Source organism: Oncorhynchus mykiss, chromosome 21 (genome assembly GCF_013265735.2).
Source record: "Oncorhynchus mykiss isolate Arlee chromosome 21, USDA_OmykA_1.1, whole genome shotgun sequence".
Classification (NCBI taxonomy): Eukaryota; Metazoa; Chordata; class Actinopteri; order Salmoniformes; family Salmonidae; genus Oncorhynchus; species Oncorhynchus mykiss.
In genome coordinates, this window is record NC_048585.1 from 2,830,001 (window position 1) to 2,850,916 (window position 20,916).

The 20,916-nt window shown below is 41.8% G+C and overlaps 1 protein-coding gene across 2 annotated transcripts in view; it reads left to right on the forward strand.

Moving 5' to 3' along the window:
* LOC110499725 (thyrotropin-releasing hormone-degrading ectoenzyme-like) overlaps positions 1–20,916 on the forward strand; it is a 417,686-nt gene that overhangs the window by 10,114 nt on the left and 386,656 nt on the right. The gene's annotated exons all lie outside the window — the stretch shown is intronic.

Here is a 20,916-nt window from a genome sequence, read left to right on the forward strand (position 1 = left end):
ACTGCCTATCACAACTCCCTATCACAGCTCCCTGTCACAACTCCCTGTCACAACTCCCTGTCACAACTCCCTGTCACAACTCCCTGTCATGCCAACTCCCTGTCACAACTCCCTATCATAAGTCCCTATCACAACTCCCTGTCACAACTCCCTGTCACAACTCCCTGTCACAGCTCCCTATCACAGCTCCCTATCACAACTCCCTGTCACAACTCCCTATCACAGTTCCCTATCACAACTCCCTGTCACAACTCCCTGTCACAGCTCCCTGTCACAACTCCCTGTCACAACTCCCTGTCACAACTCCCTGTCACAGCGCCCTGTCACAACTCCCTGTCACAACTCCCTGTCACAACTCCCTGTCACAGCTCCCTGTCACAACTCCCTGTCACAACTCCCTGTCACAGCTCCCTGTCACAGCTCTCTATCACAGCTCCCTATCACAGCTCCCTGTCACAACTCCCTGTCACAGCTCTCTATCACAGCTCTCTATCACAGCTCCCTGTCACAACTCCCTGTCACAACTCCCTGTCACAGCTCTCTATCACAACTCCCTGTCACAGCTCCCTGTCACAGCTCCCTGTCACAACTCCCTGTCACAGCTCTCTATCAAAACTCCCTGTCACAACTCCCTGTCACAACTCCCTATCAAAGCTCCCTGTCACAGCTCCCTGTTACAGCTCCCTGTCACAGCTCCCTGTCACAACTCCCTGTCACAACTCCCTATCACAACTCCCTATCACAGCTCCCTGTCACAACTCCCTATCACAGCTCCCTGTCACAACTCCCTGTCACAACTCCCTGTCACAGCTCTCTATCACAACTCCCTGTCACACCTCCCTGTCACAGCTCCCTGTCACAACTCCCTGTCACAGCTCTCTATCAAAACACCCTGTCACAGCTCACTGTCACACCTCCCTATCACAACTCCCTGTCACAACTCCCTGTCACAACTCCCTATCACAGCTCCCTGTCACAGCTCCCTGTCACAGCTCCCTGTCACAGCTCCCTGTCACAACTCCCTATCACAACTCCCTATCACAGCTCCCTGTCACAACTCCCTATCACAACTCCCTATCACAACTCCCTGTCACAACTCCCTATCACAGTTCCCTATCACAACTCCCTGTCACAGCTCTCTGTCACAGATCCATGTCACAACTCCCTATCACAGCTCCCTGTCACAACTCCCTATCACAGCTCCCTGTCACAACTCCCTGTCACAACTCCCTGTCACAACTCCCTATCACAACTCCCTATCACAACTCCCTGTCACAGCTCCCTGTCACAACTCCCTGTCACAACTCCCTATCACAGCTCCCTATCACAGCTCCCTGTCACAACTCCCTGTCATTTTTTTTATTTTTATTTTATTTCACCTTTATTTAACCAGGTAGGCTAGTTGAGAACAAGTTCTCATTTGCAACTGCGACCTGGCCAAGATAAGGCATAGCAGTGTGAACAGACAACACAGAGTTACACATGGAGTAAACAATTAACAAGTCAATAACACAGTAGAAAAAAAGGGGAGTCTATATATACATTGTGTGCAAAAGGCATGAGGTAGGCAAATAATTACAATTATGCAGATTAACACTGGAGTGATAAATGATCAGATGGTTATGTACAGGTAGAGATATTGGTGTGCAAAAGAGCAGAAAAATAAAAATAAATAAATAAAAACAGTATGGGGATGAGGTAGGTGAAAATGGGTGGGCTATTTACCAATAGACTATGTACAGCTGCAGCGATCGGTTAGCTGCTCAGATAGCAGATGTTTGAAGTTGGTGAGGGAGATAAAAGTCTCCAACTTCAGCGATTTTTGCAATTCGTTCCAGTCACAGGCAGCAGAGAACTGGAACGAAAGGCGGCCAAATGAGGTGTTGGCTTTAGGGATGATCAGTGAGATACACCTGCTGGAGCGCGTGCTACGGATGGGTGTTGCCATCGTAACCAGTGAACTGAGATAAGGCGGAGCTTTACCTAGCATGGACTTGTAGATGACCTGGAGCCAGTGGGTCTGGCGACGAATATGTAGCGAATATGTCATGTTTAGCTTGCCAATGGATGGAGTTGTTGAGAGCACAAACAGATGTGTGATCAGGCTGAGTGAACTCAACGTGCTGTAGGTGGTTAGTTCCCATCCCTGTCCATGCCCACTGATACTCTACTTCACCTGGACTGTCTTGTCTAGTGAGCCAGAGGTCTTTCTTTTACTGTAGGAGAAAATAGTGTTTTCTCCGCAGCGTGCAGGCGTTTGCCAGACATAGCCTAGCGAAGCTGGAGATGGTCCAGCCAGGTTCTGTCGGGTTCAGCATCATCCCAAACACACTTAACGCCCTTCACAAATGTACTAATACCTCCTTCGATCCGCTGCCTTCCCCTGCCTCCTCCTGCCTCCTCCTGCCTCCCCCTGCCTTACCCTGCCTCACCCTGCCTCTCCCTGCCTCCTCCTGCCTCACCCTGCCTCCCCCTGCCTCACCCTGCCTCTCCCTGCCTCCTCCTGCCTCCCGCTGCCTCCCCCTGCCTCCTCCTGCCTTACCCTGCCTCTCCCTGCCTCCTCCTGCCTTACCCTGCCTCTCCCTGCCTCCTCCTGCCTTACCCTGCCTCTCCCTGCCTCCTCCTGCCTTACCCTGCCTCTCCCTGCCTCCTCCTGCCTTACCCTGCCTCTCCCTGCCTCCTCCTGCCTTACCCTGCCTCTCCCTGCCTCCTCCTGCCTCCCGCTGCCTCCCCCTGCCTCCTCCTGCCTCACCCTGCCTCTCCCTGCCTCCTCCTGCCTTACCCTGCCTCCCCCTGCCTCACCCTGCCTCTCCCTGCCTCCTCCTGCCTCCCGCTGCCTCACCCTGCCTCACCCGGCCTCACCCTGCCTCCTCATGCCTCCCCCTGCCTCCCCCTGCCTCCCCTGCCTCCCCCTGCCTCTCCTCTGCTCTCCTGTCATCTCTACAATAAGAGTAGCCTGCTGGGCCTTTCAGCCTCTGACAACCTCTCTCTCTCTCTCTATCTACCTCTCTCTCTACCTCTCTCTCTCTACCTCTCTCTCTCTCTACCTCTCTCTCTCTCTACCTCTCTCTCTCTCTACCGCTCTCTCTCTACCTCTCTCTCTCTCTACTTCTCTCTCTCTCTACCTCTCTCTCTCTACCTCTCTCTCTACCTCTCTCTACCTCTCTCTTTCACTCTCTCTACCTCTCTCTACCTCTCTCTACCCCTCAGCTGCCTGTGAGTATTGTGCCTGGTCTTTCTCTGATTTTAAGGGTTTAGGGAGTGAAAGCCAAAACCTGATACAAACTTTGCTTTTCCTTTGAAAAACTTGGAGACATGGGGTTCTTTTGGCTTTCAGCCACAGAGCAGCACTCCAAGGCGGTCGGAAGTTGGCTGGCAACTGATAGCATGGAGAAATGGAGGGATGGAGGGATAGAGAGATGGAGAGATAGAGGGAGGAGGGAAGGAGTGATCATAGGATGTAGGGAATGGAGGGATCAAGGGAATGAGAAATGGAGGGAGGAGGGAAGGAGTGAACATAGGATGTAGGGAATGGAGGGATCAAGGGAATGAGAAATGGCGGGAGGAGGTAAGGAGTGAACATAGGATGTAGGGAATGGAGGGATCAAGGGAATGAGAAATGGAGGGAGGAGGTAAGGAGTGAACATAGGATGTAGGGAATGGAGGGATCAAGGGAATGAGAAATGGAGGGAGGAGGGAAGGAGTGAAAATAGGATGTAGGGAATGGAGGGATCAAGGGAATGAGAAATGGAGGGAGGAGGTAAGGAGTGAACATAGGATGTAGGGAATGGAGGGATCAAGGGAATGAGAAATGGAGGGAGGAGGGAAGGAGTGAACATAGGATGTAGAGAATGGAGGGATCAAGGGAATGAGAAATGGAGGGAGGAGGGAAGGAGTGAACATAGGATGTAGGGAATGGAGGGATCAAGGGAATGAGAAATGGAGGGAGGAGGGAAGGAGTGAACATAGGATGTAGAGAATGGAGGGATCATAGGATGTAGGGAATGGAGGGATCGTGGGAATGAGAAATGGAGAGAGGATGGAAGGAGTGATCATAGGATGTAGAGAATGGAGGGATCAAGGGAATGAGAAATGGAGGGAGGAGGGAAGGAGTGAACATAGGATGTAGAGAATGGAGGGATCAAGGGAATGAGAAATGGAGGGAGGAGGGAAGGAGTGAACATAGGATGTAGAGAATGGAGGGATCAAGGGAATGAGAAATGGAGGGAGGAGGGAAGGAGTGATCATAGGATGTAGAGAATGGAGGGATCATAGGATGTAGAGAATGGAGGGATCAAGGGAATGAGAAATGGAGGGAGGAGGGAAGGAGTGAACATAGGATGTAGAGAATGGAGGGATCATAGGATGTAGAGAATGGAGGGATCAAGGGAATGAGAAATGGAGGGAGGAGGGAAGGAGTGAACATAGGATGTAGAGAATGGAGGGATCATAGGATGTAGGGAATGGAGGGATCAAGGGAATGAGAAATGGAGAGAGGAGGGAAGGAGTGATCATAGGATGTAGAGAATGGAGGGATCAAGGGAATGAGAAATGGAGAGAGGAGGGAAGGAGTGATCATAGGATGTAGAGAATGGAGGGATCAAGGGAATGAGAAATGGAGGGAGGAGGGAAGGAGTGATCATAGGATGTAGAGAATAGAGGGATCAAGGGAATGAGAAATGGAGGGAGGAGGGAAGGAGTGAACATAGGATGTAGGGAATGGAGGGATCAAGGGAATGAGAAATGGAGAGAGGAGGGAAGGAATGAACATAGGATGTAGGGAATGGAGGGATCAAGGGAATGAGAAATGGAGAGAGGAGGGAAGGAGTGATCATAGGATGTAGGGAATGGAGGGATCAAGGGAATGAGAAATGGAGAGAGGGCTAATGGAGATGGAGCTTAATTGCCTTTTTTAATTGATATTGAGATGATTGTTCAGGCAGCGTGAGACCTAGATTAGCTTAGTCATTAAAACAACGACATGTTTATGTCAGGGAATACATTTATGCTGTGTCTCCATTCCATATGACTTCTTCCCAAGGGTCTGTGTAGGATCATAATCTGCTCTGTACATTCATGAATTATGAGAAGAGAGTTCCGTTACACCAGAGTACTGAGTACTGATATATCAGAGTTAAGACAGTATAGAAGAGAGGACTGATATATCAGAGTTAAGACAGTATATAGTAGAGTACTGTTATATCAGAGTTAACTCAGACAGTATATAGTAGAGTACTGATATATCAGTGTTTAGACAGTATATAGTAGAGACAGTATATAGTAGAGAGAGTATATAGTAGAGGACTGATATATCAGAGTTAAGACAGTATATATCAGAGTTTAGACAGTATATAGTAGAGACAGTATACAGTAGAGGACTGATATATCAGAGTTTAGACAGTATATAGTAGAGACAGTATATAGTAGAGTACTGATATATCAGTGTTTAGACAGTATATAGTAGAGTACTGATATATCAGAGTTTAGACAGTATATAGTAGAGACAGTATATAGTAGAGACAGTATATAGTAGAGGACTGATACATCAGAGTTTAGACAGTATATAGTAGAGACAGTATATAGTAGAGACAGTATATAGTAGAGGACTGATATATCAGAGTTTAGACAGTATATAGTAGAGACAGTATATAGTAGAGTACTGATACATCAGTTAAGACAGTATATAGTAGAGTACTGATATATCAGAGTTTAGACAGTATATAGTAGAGACAGTATATAGCAGAGTACTGATATATCAGAGTTAAGACAGTATATAGTAGAGTACTGATATATCAGAGTTTAGACAGTATATAGTAGAGGACTGATATATCAGAGTTTAGACAGTATATAGTAGAGACAGTATACAGTAGAGACAGTATATAGTAGAGACAGTAGATAGTAGAGTACTGATATATCAGCGTTTAGACAGTATATAGTAGAGACAGTATATATCAGAGTTTAGACAGTATATAGTAGAGACAGTATATAGTAGAGGACTGATATATCAGAGTTTAGACAGTATATAGTAGAGACAGTATATAGTAGAGTACTGATATATCAGAGTTAAGACAGTATATAGTAGAGTACTGATATATCAGAGTTTAGACAGTATATAGTAGAGACAGTATATAGTAGAGAGAGTATATAGTAGAGGACTGATATATCAGAGTTAAGACAGTATATAGTAGAGACAGTATATATCAGAGTTTAGACAGTATATAGTAGAGACAGTATACAGTAGAGGACTGATATATCAGAGTTTAGACAGTATATAGTAGAGACAGTATATAGTAGAGTACTGATATATCAGAGTTAAGACAGTATATAGTAGAGTACTGATATATCAGAGTTTAGACAGTATATAGTAGAGACAGTATATAGTAGAGACAGTATATAGTAGAGGACTGATATATCAGAGTTTAGACAGTACATAGTAGAGTACTGATATATCAGAGTTTAGACAGTATATAGTAGAGACAGTATATAGTAGAGAACTGATATATCAGAGTTTAGACAGTATGTAGTAGAGTACTGATATATCAGAGTTTAGACAGTATATAGTAGAGTACTGATATATCAGAGTTTAGACAGTATATTGTAGAGACAGTATATAGTAGAGGACTGATATATCAGAGTTTAGACAGTATATAGTAGAGTACTGATATATCAGAGTTTAGACAGTATATAGTAGAGTACTGATATATCAGAGTTTAGACAGTATGTAGTAGAGACAGTATATAGTAGAGACAGTATATAGTAGAGTACTGATATATCAGAGTTTAGACAGTATATAGTAGAGTACTGATATATCAGAGTTTAGACAGTATATAGTAGAGTACTGATATATCAGAGTTTAGACAGTATATAGTAGAGTACTGATATATCAGAGTTTAGACAGTATGTAGTAGAGACAGTATATAGTAGAGACAGTATATAGTAGAGTACTGATATATCAGAGTTTAGACAGTATATAGTAGAGTACTGATATATCAGAGTTTAGACAGTATATAGTAGAGTACTGATATATCAGAGTTTAGACAGTATATAGTAGAGTACTGATATATCAGAGTTTAGACAGTATATAGTAGAGTACTGATATATCAGAGTTTAGACAGTATGTAGTAGAGACAGTATATAGTAGAGACAGTATATAGTAGAGTACTGATATATCAGAGTTTAGACAGTATATAGTAGAGTACTGATATATCAGAGTTTAGACAGTATGTAGTAGAGGACTGATATATCAGAGTTTAGACAGTATATAGTAGAGTACTGATATATCAGAGTTTAGACAGTATATAGTAGAGTACTGATATATCAGAGTTTAGACAGTATGTAGTAGAGACAGTATATAGTAGAGACAGTATATAGTAGAGTACTGATATATCAGAGTTTAGACAGTATATAGTAGAGACAGTATATAGTAGAGTACTGATATATCAGAGTTAAGACAGTATATAGTAGAGTACTGATATATCAGAGTTTAGACAGTATATAGTAGAGACAGTATATAGTAGAGACAGTATATAGTAGAGGACTGATATATCAGAGTTTAGACAGTATATAGTAGAGTACTGATATATCAGAGTTTAGACAGTATATAGTAGAGTACTGATATATCAGAGTTTAGACAGTATATAGTAGAGTACTGATATATCAGAGTTTAGACAGTATATAGTAGAGACAGTATATAGTAGAGAACTGATATATCAGAGTTTAGACAGTATGTAGTAGAGTACTGATATATCAGAGTTTAGACAGTATATAGTAGAGTACTGATATATCAGAGTTTAGACAGTATATAGTAGAGACAGTATATAGTAGAGTACTGATATATCAGAGTTTAGACAGTATATAGTAGAGACAGTATATAGTAGAGGACTGATATATCAGAGTTTAGACAGTATATAGTAGAGTACTGATATATCAGAGTTTAGACAGTATATAGTAGAGTACTGATATATCAGAGTTTAGACAGTATGTAGTAGAGACAGTATATAGTAGAGACAGTATATAGTAGAGTACTGATATATCAGAGTTTAGACAGTATATAGTAGAGTACTGATATATCAGAGTTTAGACAGTATATAGTAGAGTACTGATATATCAGAGTTTAGACAGTATATAGGAGAGACAGTATATAGTAGAGGACTGATATATCAAAGTTTAGACAGTATATAGTAGAGTACTGATATATCAGAGTTTAGACAGTATGTAGTAGAGGACTGATATATCAGAGTTTAGACAGTATATAGTAGAGTACTGATATATCAGAGTTTAGACAGTATATAGTAGAGACAGTATATAGTAGAGACAGTATATAGTAGAGTACTGATATATCAGAGTTTAGACAGTATATAGTAGAGACAGTATATAGTAGAGTACTGATATATCAGAGTTAAGACAGTATATAGTAGAGTACTGATATATCAGAGTTTAGACAGTATATAGTAGAGACAGTATATAGTAGAGACAGTATATAGTAGAGGACTGATATATCAGAGTTTAGACAGTATATAGTAGAGTACTGATATATCAGAGTTTAGACAGTATATAGTAGAGTACTGATATATCAGAGTTTAGACAGTATATAGTAGAGACAGTATATAGTAGAGAACTGATATATCAGAGTTTAGACAGTATATAGTAGAGACAGTATATAGTAGAGGACTGATATATCAGAGTTTAGACAGTATATAGTAGAGACAGTATATAGTAGAGGACTGATATATCAGAGTTTAGACAGTATATAGTAGAGTACTGATATATCAGAGTTTTACAGAATGTAGTAGAGACAGTATATAGTAGAGACAGTATATAGTAGAGTACTGATATATCAGAGTTTAGACAGTATATAGTAGAGACAGTATATAGTAGAGGACTGATATATCAGAGTTTAGACAGTATATAGTAGAGTACTGATATATCAGAGTTTAGACAGTATGTAGTAGAGGACTGATATATCAGAGTTTAGACAGTATATAGTAGAGTACTGATATATCAGAGTTTAGACAGTATATAGTAGAGACAGTATATAGTAGAGTACTGATATATCAGAGTTTAGACAGTATATAGTAGAGACAGTATATAGTAGAGGACTGATATATCAGAGTTTAGACAGTATATAGTAGAGTACTGATATATCAGAGTTTAGACAGTATGTAGTAGAGGACTGATATATCAGAGTTTAGACAGTATATAGTAGAGTACTGATATATCAGAGTTTAGACAGTATATAGTAGAGTACTGATATATCAGAGTTTAGACAGTATATAGTAGAGTACTGATATATCAGAGTTTAGACAGTATATAGTAGAGTACTGATATATCAGAGTTTAGACAGTATATAGTAGAGTACTGATATATCAGAGTTTAGACAGTATATAGTAGAGTACTGATATATCAGAGTTTAGACAGTATATAGTAGAGACAGTATATAGTAGAGACAGTATATAGTAGAGACAGTAAATAGTAGAGACAGTATATAGTAGAGACAGTATATAGTAGAGACAGTATGTAGTAGAGGACATGATGCTGTTCTTTTCCCTGGTCAAGTGCTGCCATTTATCCTTCTAAGTTGAACGTTTCTCTGGCGTCTCTTCGTCTCTAGGCCTTTAATTCATAGTATTTATCTCCAGTGCTTTTTCAATAAAGAGGCCATCCCATTGATAAACATCCCCTCTATGACCAACTAATAACTGCCTAGCTTTACTGTCTGACAGGACACCGATCCCTTGCTTTGTGTGTGTATTTGTTAAATAAAGTTAAATAAAGGTTGAATAAAATGTGTGTGTGTGTGTGTGTGTGTACATGTGTGTGTGAATGTGTGTATCTTTTTAGTGTGTCTGGCTGTGTTTGTGTGCATGTGTGTGTTAGGCAGCGTTTACACAGGCAGCCCAATTCTGATCTCTTTTTTTTTCATTTTTTTTTCGTTTTACAAATTGGTCTTTTGAGCTCTGAAAAAAAAAAGGTCAGATGTGAAAAGATTAGATGTGATTGGTCAAAAGATCTAATAGTGGAAAAAAAGATCAGAATTAAGCTGCCTGTTTAAACGCTGCCTTTGTGTCTGATGACGGACCGATCCCTCAGTGTTAACAGTGCTAAACCAGATTCACCACCAGATTTCCAATCAGCCTAACTGTCAGTTTATCAGGCTCCTACTGATTCTGATAGCCCTTTAAATGTCACCGTGGGAGGGCCAAACGCCCTCTGAAGGACCGCTCCCCCCTCTCTCCCTCCTCTCTCCCCCCTCTCTCAACCTCTTCCTAGCTGTGACGTCCACTAGGTAAAGAAACTGTGTGGATTACGGTGTTATGGTTGGACTACCCAGGTTCATCCTAAAGGCAAAGCAGAGGGCTGTTCAGCCAGACAGCCAGTCAGCTAGTCAGCCAGTCAGCTAGTCAGCCAGTCAGCCAGTCAATCTGTCATTCAGTCAGCCAGTCAGCCAGTCAGCTAGTCAGCCAGTCAGCCAGTGATTCAGTCAGCCAGTCAATCTGTCATTCAGTCAGCCAGTCAGCCAGTCAGCCAGTCAATCTGTCATTCAATCAGCCAGTCAGCCAGACAGCCAGTCAGCTAGTCAGCTAGTCAGCTAGTCAGCTAGTCAGCCAGTCAATCTGTCATTCAGTCAGCTAGTCAGCTAATCAGCCAGTGATTCAGTCAGCTAGTCAGCCAGTGAGCCAGTCAGCCAGTGATTCAGTCAGCCAGTCAATCTGTCATTCAGTAAGCCAGTCAGCTAGTCAGCCAGTGATTCAGTCAGCCAGTCAATCTGTCATTCAGTCAGCCAGTCAGCCAGTCAATCTGTCATTCGGTCAGCCAGTCAGCTAGTCAGCCAGTCAGCCAGTCAATCTGTCATTCAGTCAGCCAGTCAGCTAGTCAGCCAGTGATTCAGTCAGCCAGTCAATCTGTCATTCAGTCAGCCAGTCAGCCAGTCAGCCAGTCAATCTGTCATTCAGTCAGCCAGTCAGCTAGTCAGCCAGTGATTCAGTCAGCCAGTCAATCTGTCATTCAGTCAGCCAGTCAGCCAGTCAGCTAGTCAGCCAGTCAGCTAGTCAATCTGTCATTCAGTCAGCCAGTCAGCCAGTCAGCCAGTCAGCTAGTCAATCTGACGTTCGGTCAGCCAGTCAGCTAGTCAGCCAGTCAGCCAGTCAATCTGTCATTCAGTCAGCCAGTCAGCCAGTGATTCAGTCAGCCAGTCAATCTGTCAGCCAGTCAGCCAGTCAGCCAGTCAGCCAGTCAATCTATCATTCGGTCAGCTAGTCGGCCAGTCATTCAGTCAGCCAGTCAGCCAGTCAGCTATTCAGCCAGTCAATCTGTCATTTGGTCAGCTAGTCGGCCAGTCATTCAGTCAGCCAGACAATCTGTCATTCAGTCAGCCAGTCAGTCAGCCAGTCAACCAGTCAGCCAGTCAACCAGTCAGCCAGTCAGCCAGTCAAACAGTCAACCAGTCATTTAGTCAGCCAGTCAGCTAGTCAGCTAGTCAGAGAGTCAGCCCAACCTCAGCATTGTATAAACAAACAGACAACAGCCTGGTCTAAAGTAGTACACTATATAGGGAATATGGCTCTGGTCTAAAGTAGTACACTATATAGGGAATAGGGCTCTGGTCTAAAGTAGTGCTCTATATAGGGAATAGGGCTCTGGTGTAAAGTAGTGCACTATATAGGGAATAGGGCTCTGGTCTAAAGTAGTGTACTATATAGGGAATAGGGCTCTGGTCTAAAGTAGTGTACTATATAGGGAATAGGGCTCTGGTCTAAAGTAGTGCTCTATATAGGGAATAGGGCTCTGGTTTAAAGTAGTGCACTACATAGGGAATAGGGTGCCATTTGGGATGCTTGCTGAGTCAGAGCCTTCAGTCACACAGGAATACATTAGAGAGGCTCTATGATGAAAGCAGGCCAGCTCTCAGGGTTTAGGGAGAGAGATGCTTGCTGGTCTCCCTTTATATCCCTGACGTCCACAGCAGAGGATGGACTGATGAAAGAGAGGATGGAGGGATGAAAAAGAGGTCTGGTCCCTGTAGAGGTAAAGGCCAGGTCTCCTCCACCTCCCTCCCTCCTTCCTCCTCCTCCTCCTCCTCCTCTCCTCAGTGGTTTGAGATGCTTTGATACTCTGTAATCCAGCTGTCTGGTTATTAAACAGTGTGTTGGATGATGTTGGAAATCACTGCTTCAATCACTGACATCAATAACATCACTAACATCATGACTGTGGCTTACTTAACTCAGAGCCCCCCCCCCCCCCCCCCCCCTCCTTAACTTCCTATTCCAACCACACACACACACACACACACGGACACACACGGACACACACACACACACACACACGGACACACACACACACACACACACACGGACACACACGGACACACACGGACACACACACACACACACACACGGACACACACACACACACACACACACATACACACTCACAATCCCCCCCTCTCCTCCCCCCACTGCCAATCTAACTGAGAGGAGAGGCTCCCAGACCTATTCTCAGAACTCCTGATGCTGCACTTTATTCTCTCAGGCTCTGTCTCTGGAATGATAATTACAAGGTTTTGGAACAGGAAAGTAGGAAAATAATAATAATACAAAAACTAATGTTTGGGAAACAAGTGTAAAAATAGCAAATAAAACCTCATACTGTTAATAAGATTCTGACTATTTTTTAGAATGTAATTTAGTCACTAACTGTGACTATGTGGAGTCTTGGAATAGACTACAGGACAGGAAGTTAACAAACCGGCTGTCATTTATGAGATTGTTACTGTGACCATGTCTCTGTAGCGATGAGTCGCTCTATAATGAGCTGACGTGGGCACCAGTTCAGCTGTAGCACTGCGAAGGGTGGCTTTCAAATGAAGCCAAGACTTCTTTCAAATGAAGCCAAGACTTCTTTCAAATTAAACCAAGACTTCTTTTAAATGAAGCCAAGACTTCTTTCAAATGAAACCAAGACTTCTTTCAAGTGAAACCAAGACTTCTTTCAAGTGAAACCAAGACTTCTTTCAAGTGAAACCAAGACTTCTTTCAAATGAAGCCAAGACTTCTTTCAAATGAAACCAAGACTTCTTTCAAATGAAGCCAAGACTTCTTTCAAATGAAACCAAGACTTCTTTCAAGTGAAACCAAGACTTCTTTCAAGTGAAACCAAGACTTCTTTCAAATGAAGCCAAGACTTCTTTCAAATGAAGCCAAGACTTCTTTCAAGTGAAACCAAGACTTCTCCACAGCAAAAGCTGCTAGGAGCAGCTATTATTGATCAAATATATGTAATATATACAGTACCAGTTTGGACACACATACTCATTCTTAATTTTTAAAATATTTTCTACATTGTAGAATAATACTGAAGACATCACAACTATGAAATAACACATATGGAATCATGTAGTAACCAAAAAAGGGTTAAACATGTCAAAATATATTTGAGATTCTTCACAGTAGCCACCCTTTTCATTGACAGCTTTGCACACTCTTGGCATTCTCTCAACCAGCTTCATGAGGTAGTCAGTCACCTGAAACACATTTCAATTAACAGGTGCACCTTGTTAAAAGTTCATATTTAGAATAAAAGTTATTCTTAATGAGTTTGAGCCAATCAGTTGTGTTGTGACAAGGTAGGGGTGGTATACAGAAGATAGCCCTATTTGGTAGAAGACCAAGTCCATATTATGTCAAGAACAGCTCAAATAAGCAAAGAGAAACGACAGTCCATCATTACTTTTAAGACATGAAGGTCAGTCAATCCGGAACATTTCAAGAACCTTGAAAGTTTCTTCAAGTGCAGATGCAAAAACCATCAAGCGCTATGATGAAACTGGCTCTCATGAGGACCGCCACAGGAAAGGAAGACCCAGAGTTACCTCTGCTGCAGAGGATTAGTTCATCAGAGTTACCAGCCCCAGAAATTGCAAGCCAAATAAATGCTTCACAGAGTTCAAGTAACAGACACAACACAACATCAACTGTTCAGAGGAGACCGTGAATCAGGCCTTCATGGTCAAATTGCTGCAAAGAAACCACTACTAAAGGACACCAATAATAAGAGACTAGCTTGGGCCAGACTGGTGGAAATCTGTCCTTTGGTCTGATGAGTCTAAAGTTGAGATTTTTTGGTTCCAACCGCCATGTCTTTGTGAGACGCAGAGTAGGTGAACGGTTGATCTCCGCATGTGTGGTTCCCACCGTGATGGTGTGGGGGGTGCTTTGCTGGTGACACTGTCAGTGATTTATTTAGAATTCAAGGCACACATAACCAGCATGGCTACCACAGCATTCTGCAGCGATACACCATCCCATCTGGTTTGCTCTTAGTGGGACTATCATATGTTTTTCAACAGGACAATGACCCAAAACACACCTCCAGGCTGTGTAAGGGCTATTTAACCAAGAAGGAGAGTGATGGTGCTGCATCAGATGAACTGGCCTCCACAATCACCCGACCTCAACCCAATTGTGATGGTTTGGGATGAGTTGGACCGCAGAGTGAAGGAAAAACAGTGCTCAGCATATGTGGGAACTCCTTCAAGACTGCTGGAAAAGCATTCCAGGTGAAGCTGGTTGCCAAGAGCAAAGCTGTCATCAAGGCAAAGGGTGGAGAAGAATCTAAAATCTATAATATTTTTCTATTTTAACACTTTTTTAATTACTGAATCAAATCAAAGTTTATTGGTCACGTGCGCCGAATACAACAGGTAGACCGTACAGTGAAATGCTGAATTACAACATGTAGACCTTACAGTGAAATGCTGAATACAACAGGTAGATCTTACAGTGAAATGCTGAATACAACAGGTAGACCGTACAGTGAAATGCTGAATACAACAGGTGTAGTAGACCTTACAGTGAAATGCTGAATACAACAGGTGTAGTAGACCTTACAGTGAAATGCTGAATACAACAGGTGTAGTAGACCTCACAGTGAAATGCTGAATACAACAGGTGTAGTAGACCTCACAGTGAAATACTGAATACAACAGGTGTAGTAGACCTCACAGTGAAATGCTGAATACAACAGGTGTAGGTAGACCTTACAGTGAAATGCCGAATACAACAGGTGTAGTAGACCTTACAGTGAAATGCTGAATACAACAGGTGTAGTAGACCTTACAGTGAAATTCTGAATACAACAGGTGTAGTAGACCTTACAGTGAAATGCTGAATACAACAGGTGTAGTAGACCTTACATTGAAATTCTGAATACAACAGGTGTAGTAGACCTTACAGTGAAATGCTGAATACAACAGGTGTAGTATACCTTACAGTGAAATGCTGAATACAACAGGTGTAGTAGACCTTACAGTGAAATTCTGAATACAACAGGTGTAGTAGACCTTACAGTGAAATGCTGAATACAACAGGTGTAGTAGACCTTACAGTGAAATGCTGAATACAACAGGTGTAGTAGACCTTACAGTGAAATGCTGAATACAACAGGTGTAGTAGACCTTACAGTGAAATGCTGAATACAACATGTGTAGTAGACCTTACAGTGAAATGCTGAATACAACAGGTGTAGTAGACCTCACAGTGAAATGCTGAATACAACAGGTGTAGTAGACCTTACAGTGAAATGCTGAATACAACAGGTGTAGTAGACCTTACAGTGAAATGCTGAATACAACAGGTGTAGTAGACCTCACAGTGAAATGCTGAATACAACAGGTGTAGTAGACCTTACAGTGAAATTCTGAATACAACAGGTGTAGTAGACCTTACAGTGAAATGCTGAATACAACAGGTGTAGTAGACCTTACAGTGAAATGCTGAATACAACAGGTGTAGTAGACCTTACAGTGAAATGCCGAATACAACAGATAGACCGTACAGTGAAATGCTGAATACAACAGGTGTAGTAGACCTTACAGTGAAATGCTGAATACAACAGGTGTAGTAGACCTTACAGTGAAATGCTGAATACAACAGGTGTAGTAGACCTTACAGTGAAATGCTGAATACAACAGGTGTAGTAGACCTTACAGTGAAATGCTGAATACAACAGGTGTAGTAGACCTTACAGTGAAATTCTGAATACAACAGGTGTAGTAGACCTTACAGTGAAATTCTGAATACAACAGGTGTAGTAGACCTTACAGTGAAATGCTGAAAACAACAGGTGTAGTAGACCTTACAGTGAAATGCTGAATACAACAGGTGTAGTAGATCTTACAGTGAAATGCCGAATACAACATGTGTAGTAGACCTTACAGTGAAATGCTGAATACAACAGGTGTAGTAGACCTTACAGTGAAATGCTGAATACAACAGGTGTAGTAGACCTTACAGTGAAATGCTGAATACAACAGGTGTAGTAGACCTTACAGTGAAATGTTGAATACAACAGGTGTAGTAGACCTCACAGTGAAATGCTGAATACAACAGGTGTAGGTAGACCTTACAGTGAAATGCTGAATACAACAGGTGTAGTAGACCTTACAGTGAAATGCTGAATACAACAGGTGTAGTAGACCTTACAGTGAAATTCTGAATACAACAGGTGTAGTAGACCTTACAGTGAAATGCTGAATACAACAGGTGTAGTAGACCTTACAGTGAAATGCTGAATACAACAGGTGTAGTAGACCTTACAGTGAAATGCCGAATACAACAGGTAGACCGTACAGTGAAATGCTGAATACAACAGGTGTAGTAGACTTTACAGTGAAATGCTGAATACAACAGGTGTAGTAGACCTTACAGTGAAATGCCGAATACAACAGGTGTAGTAGACCTTACAGTGAAATGCTGAATACAACAGGTGTAGTAGACCTTACAGTGAAATGCTGAATACAACAGGTGTAGTAGACCTTACAGTGAAATGCTGAATACAACAGGTGTAGTAGACCTTACAGTGAAATTCTGAATACAACAGGTGTAGTAGACCTTACAGTGAAATGCTGAATACAACAGGTGTAGTAGACCTTACAGTGAAATTCTGAATACAACAGGTGTAGTAGACCTTACAGTGAAATGCTGAAAACAACAGGTGTAGTAGACCTTACAGTGAAATGCTGAATACAACAGGTGTAGTAGATCTTACAGTGAAATGCCGAATACAACATTTGTAGTAGACCTTACAGTGAAATGCTGAATACAACAGGTGTAGTAGACCTTGCAGTGAAATGCTGAATACAACAGGTGTAGTAGACCTTACAGTGAAATGCTGAATACAACAGGTGTAGTAGACCTTACAGTGAAATGCTGAATACAACAGGTGTAGTAGACCTTACAGTGAAATTCTGAATACAACAGGTGTAGTAGACCTTACAGTGAAATGCTGAATACAACAGGTGTAGTAGACCTTACAGTGAAATGCTGAATACAACAGGTGTAGTAGACCTTACAGTGAAATGCCGAATACAACAGGTAGACCGTACAGTGAAATGCTGAATACAACAGGTGTAGTAGACTTTACAGTGAAATGCTGAATACAACAGGTTTAGTAGACCTTACAGTGAAATGCCGAATACAACAGGTGTAGTAGACCTTACAGTGAAATGCTGAATACAACAGGTGTAGTAGACCTTACAGTGAAATGCTGAATACAACAGGTGTAGTAGACCTTACAGTGAAATGCTGAATACAACAGGTGTAGTAGACCTTACAGTGAAATTCTGAATACAACAGGTGTAGTAGACCTTACAGTGAAATGCTGAATACAACAGGTGTAGTAGACCTTACAGTGAAATTCTGAATACAACAGGTGTAGTAGACCTTACAGTGAAATGCTGAAAACAACAGGTGTAGTAGACCTTACAGTGAAATGCTGAATACAACAGGTGTAGTAGATCTTACAGTGAAATGCCGAATACAACATTTGTAGTAGACCTTACAGTGAAATGCTGAATACAACAGGTGTAGTAGACCTTACAGTGAAATGCTGAATACAACAGGTGTAGTAGACCTTACAGTGAAATGCTGAATACAACAGGTGTAGTAGACCTTACAGTGAAATGTTGAATACAACAGGTGTAGTAGACCTCACAGTGAAATGCTGAATACAACAGGTGTAGGTAGACCTTACAGTGAAATGCTGAATACAACAGGTGTAGTAGACCTTACAGTGAAATGCTGAATACAACAGGTGTAGTAGACCTTACAGTGAAATGCTGAATACAACAGGTGTAGTAGACCTTACAGTGAAATGCTGAAAACCACAGGTGTAGTAGACCTTACAGTGAAATGCTGAATACAACAGGTGTAGTAGACCTTACAGTGAAATGCTGAATACAACAGGTGTAGTAGATCTTACAGTGAAATGCCGAATACAACAGGTGTAGTAGACCTTACAGTGAAATTCTGAATACAACAGGTGTAGTAGACCTTACAGTGAAATTCTGAATACAACAGGTGTAGTAGACCTTACAGTGAAATGCTGAATACAACAGGTGTAGTAGATCTTACAGTGAAATGCTGAATACAACAGGTGTAGTAGACCTTACAGTGAAATGCTGAATACAACAGGTGTAGTAGACCTTACAGTGAAATGCTGAATACAACAGGTGTAGTAGACCTTACAGTGAAATGCTGAATACAACAGGTGTAGTAGACCTTACAGTGAAATTCTGAATACAACAGGTGTAGTAGACCTTACAGTGAAATTCTGAATACAACAGGTAGATCTTACAGTGAAATGCTGAATACAACAGGTAGATCTTACAGTAAAATGCTGAATTCAACAGGTAGATCTTACAGTGAAATGCTGAATACAACAGGTAGATCTTACAGTAAAATGCTGAATACAACAGGTAGATCTTACAGTGAAATGCTGAATACAACAGGTAGATCTTACAGTGAAATGCTGAATACAACAGGTAGATCTTACAGTGAAATGCCGAATACAACAGGTAGATCTTACCGTGAAATGCCGAATACAACAGGTAGATCTTACAGTGAAATGCTGAATACAACAGGTAGATCTTACAGTAAAATGCTGAATACAACAGGTAGATCTTACAGTGAAATGCTGAATACAACAGGTAGATCTTACAGTGAAATGCCGAATACAACAGGTAGATCTTACAGTGAAATGCTGAATACAACAGGTAGATCTTACAGTGAAATGCCGAATACAACAGGTAGATCTTACAGTGAAATGCTGAATACAACAGGTAGATCTTACAGTGAAATGCCGAATACAACAGGTAGATCTTACAGTGAAATGCCGTATACAACAGGTAGATCTTACAGTGAAATGCTGAATACAACAGGTAGATCTTACAGTGAAATGCTGAATACAACAGGTAGATCTTACAGTGAAATGCTGAATACAACAGGTAGATCTTACAGTGAAATGCTGAATACAACAGGTAGATCTTACAGTGAAATGCTGAATACAACAGGTAGATCTTACAGTGAAATGCCGAATACAACAGGTAGATCTTACAGTGAAATGCTGAATACAACAGGTAGATCTTACAGTGAAATGCTGAATACAACAGGTAGATCTTACAGTGAAATGCTGAATACAACAGGTAGATCTTACAGTGAAATGCTGAATACAACAGGTAGATCTTACAGTGAAATGCCGAATACAACAGGTAGATCTTACAGTGAAATGCTGAATACAACAGGTAGATCTTACAGTGAAATGCTTACTTACAGGCTAGGAATACTACATTATTCCATGTGTTATTTCATTGTGTTGATGTCTTCACTGTTGTTCTACAATGTAGAAAATAGTAAAAAATAAAGAAAAACCCTGGAATGAGTCGTTGTGTCCACACTATAGACTGGTACTGTAGGTCAGTGCAGGAAAACTCTCGACCAACTGGGAATGATTTGAAATACTTTTCACCCGTGTTCCTGCGATTACTAAAACTTACTGTATGCTCCCCAGTTGAAACCGTTCGTAAATACTGTATATTCTGACAACATTTTGTGATGTTTTTGTTCATTTTGGTGTCTACCCCCTTCGTCAGAGATTGGTCAACAATAGGGATTTTTCAATTAAGTGTTTGTTGTCATTCAACGACAGACAACTAGTTTTCATACGTATTTTTTTTCACTTGAGAAATACTGCGTCAAACATTTAGATGTAAAATTGCTTCCTCTGCAAAGACTTCCTCTGCAAAAAATGACAGATGTCTGGAGTATTCTTAGATTCATTCGGACTATTTTGAGGAAGTGTACTGGCTATGTTGTTGCTACGGCAGCTCAAGAGGGACAAACATTAATATTGATGCTTTTTTCTGGGTTTTTTTTCTTTCAAACAAATGCATTGTAAAGGAGAACGTGAGCACAGACTTTCAGTCCACCCAGCCGAGTTCTGCTCGGGGCAAAGCCAACCTGGTACGGCCTTTACTCCACGGTGACAGATTCTGGAGCACTTTCAGTGATAGGTAAAACCAAAACATGGTTCATGTGAACTCAGAGCTCATCAGTTTTCCAGGGTGACAAGAAGGCAATAGTCAAGATGAAATTACTATTTTCTAAGTACAGAACATCTCTCGGCCATTAGGTTCCTTTTATCTCCTAATCTAATGTGAAACTAACTCTTTGCTCTCTCTCCCCCTGTCCCCTCTCCCTCCCCCTCCTCCTCCCCTCTCTCTCACACTCTTCCCGCCCCTCTCTCCCTCCCTCTCTTTCTTTCTATCTCTCTCCCCATCTCTGTCTCTCTTTCCCTCTACTCCTCTACATCTCTCTGTTTTACTGTTATTCTCTAAATCTGTTTTCTCTCTCCTCTCTCTTCTCTCCATCCCCCTCTCTCTCCCTCCCCCTCTCTCTTTTCTCTTCCTCTCCCTCCTCCTCTCTCCCTTTCCCTCTGTCTCTTCTCTCTCCCTTTCCTTCCCCCTCTGTCTATTCTCTCTCCCCTCTCTCTCTTCTCTCTCCCTCCCCTCTCTCTCTTCTCTCTCTCTCCCTCCCCTCTCTCTCTCTTCTCTATCCCTCCCCCTCTCTCTTCTCTCCCTCT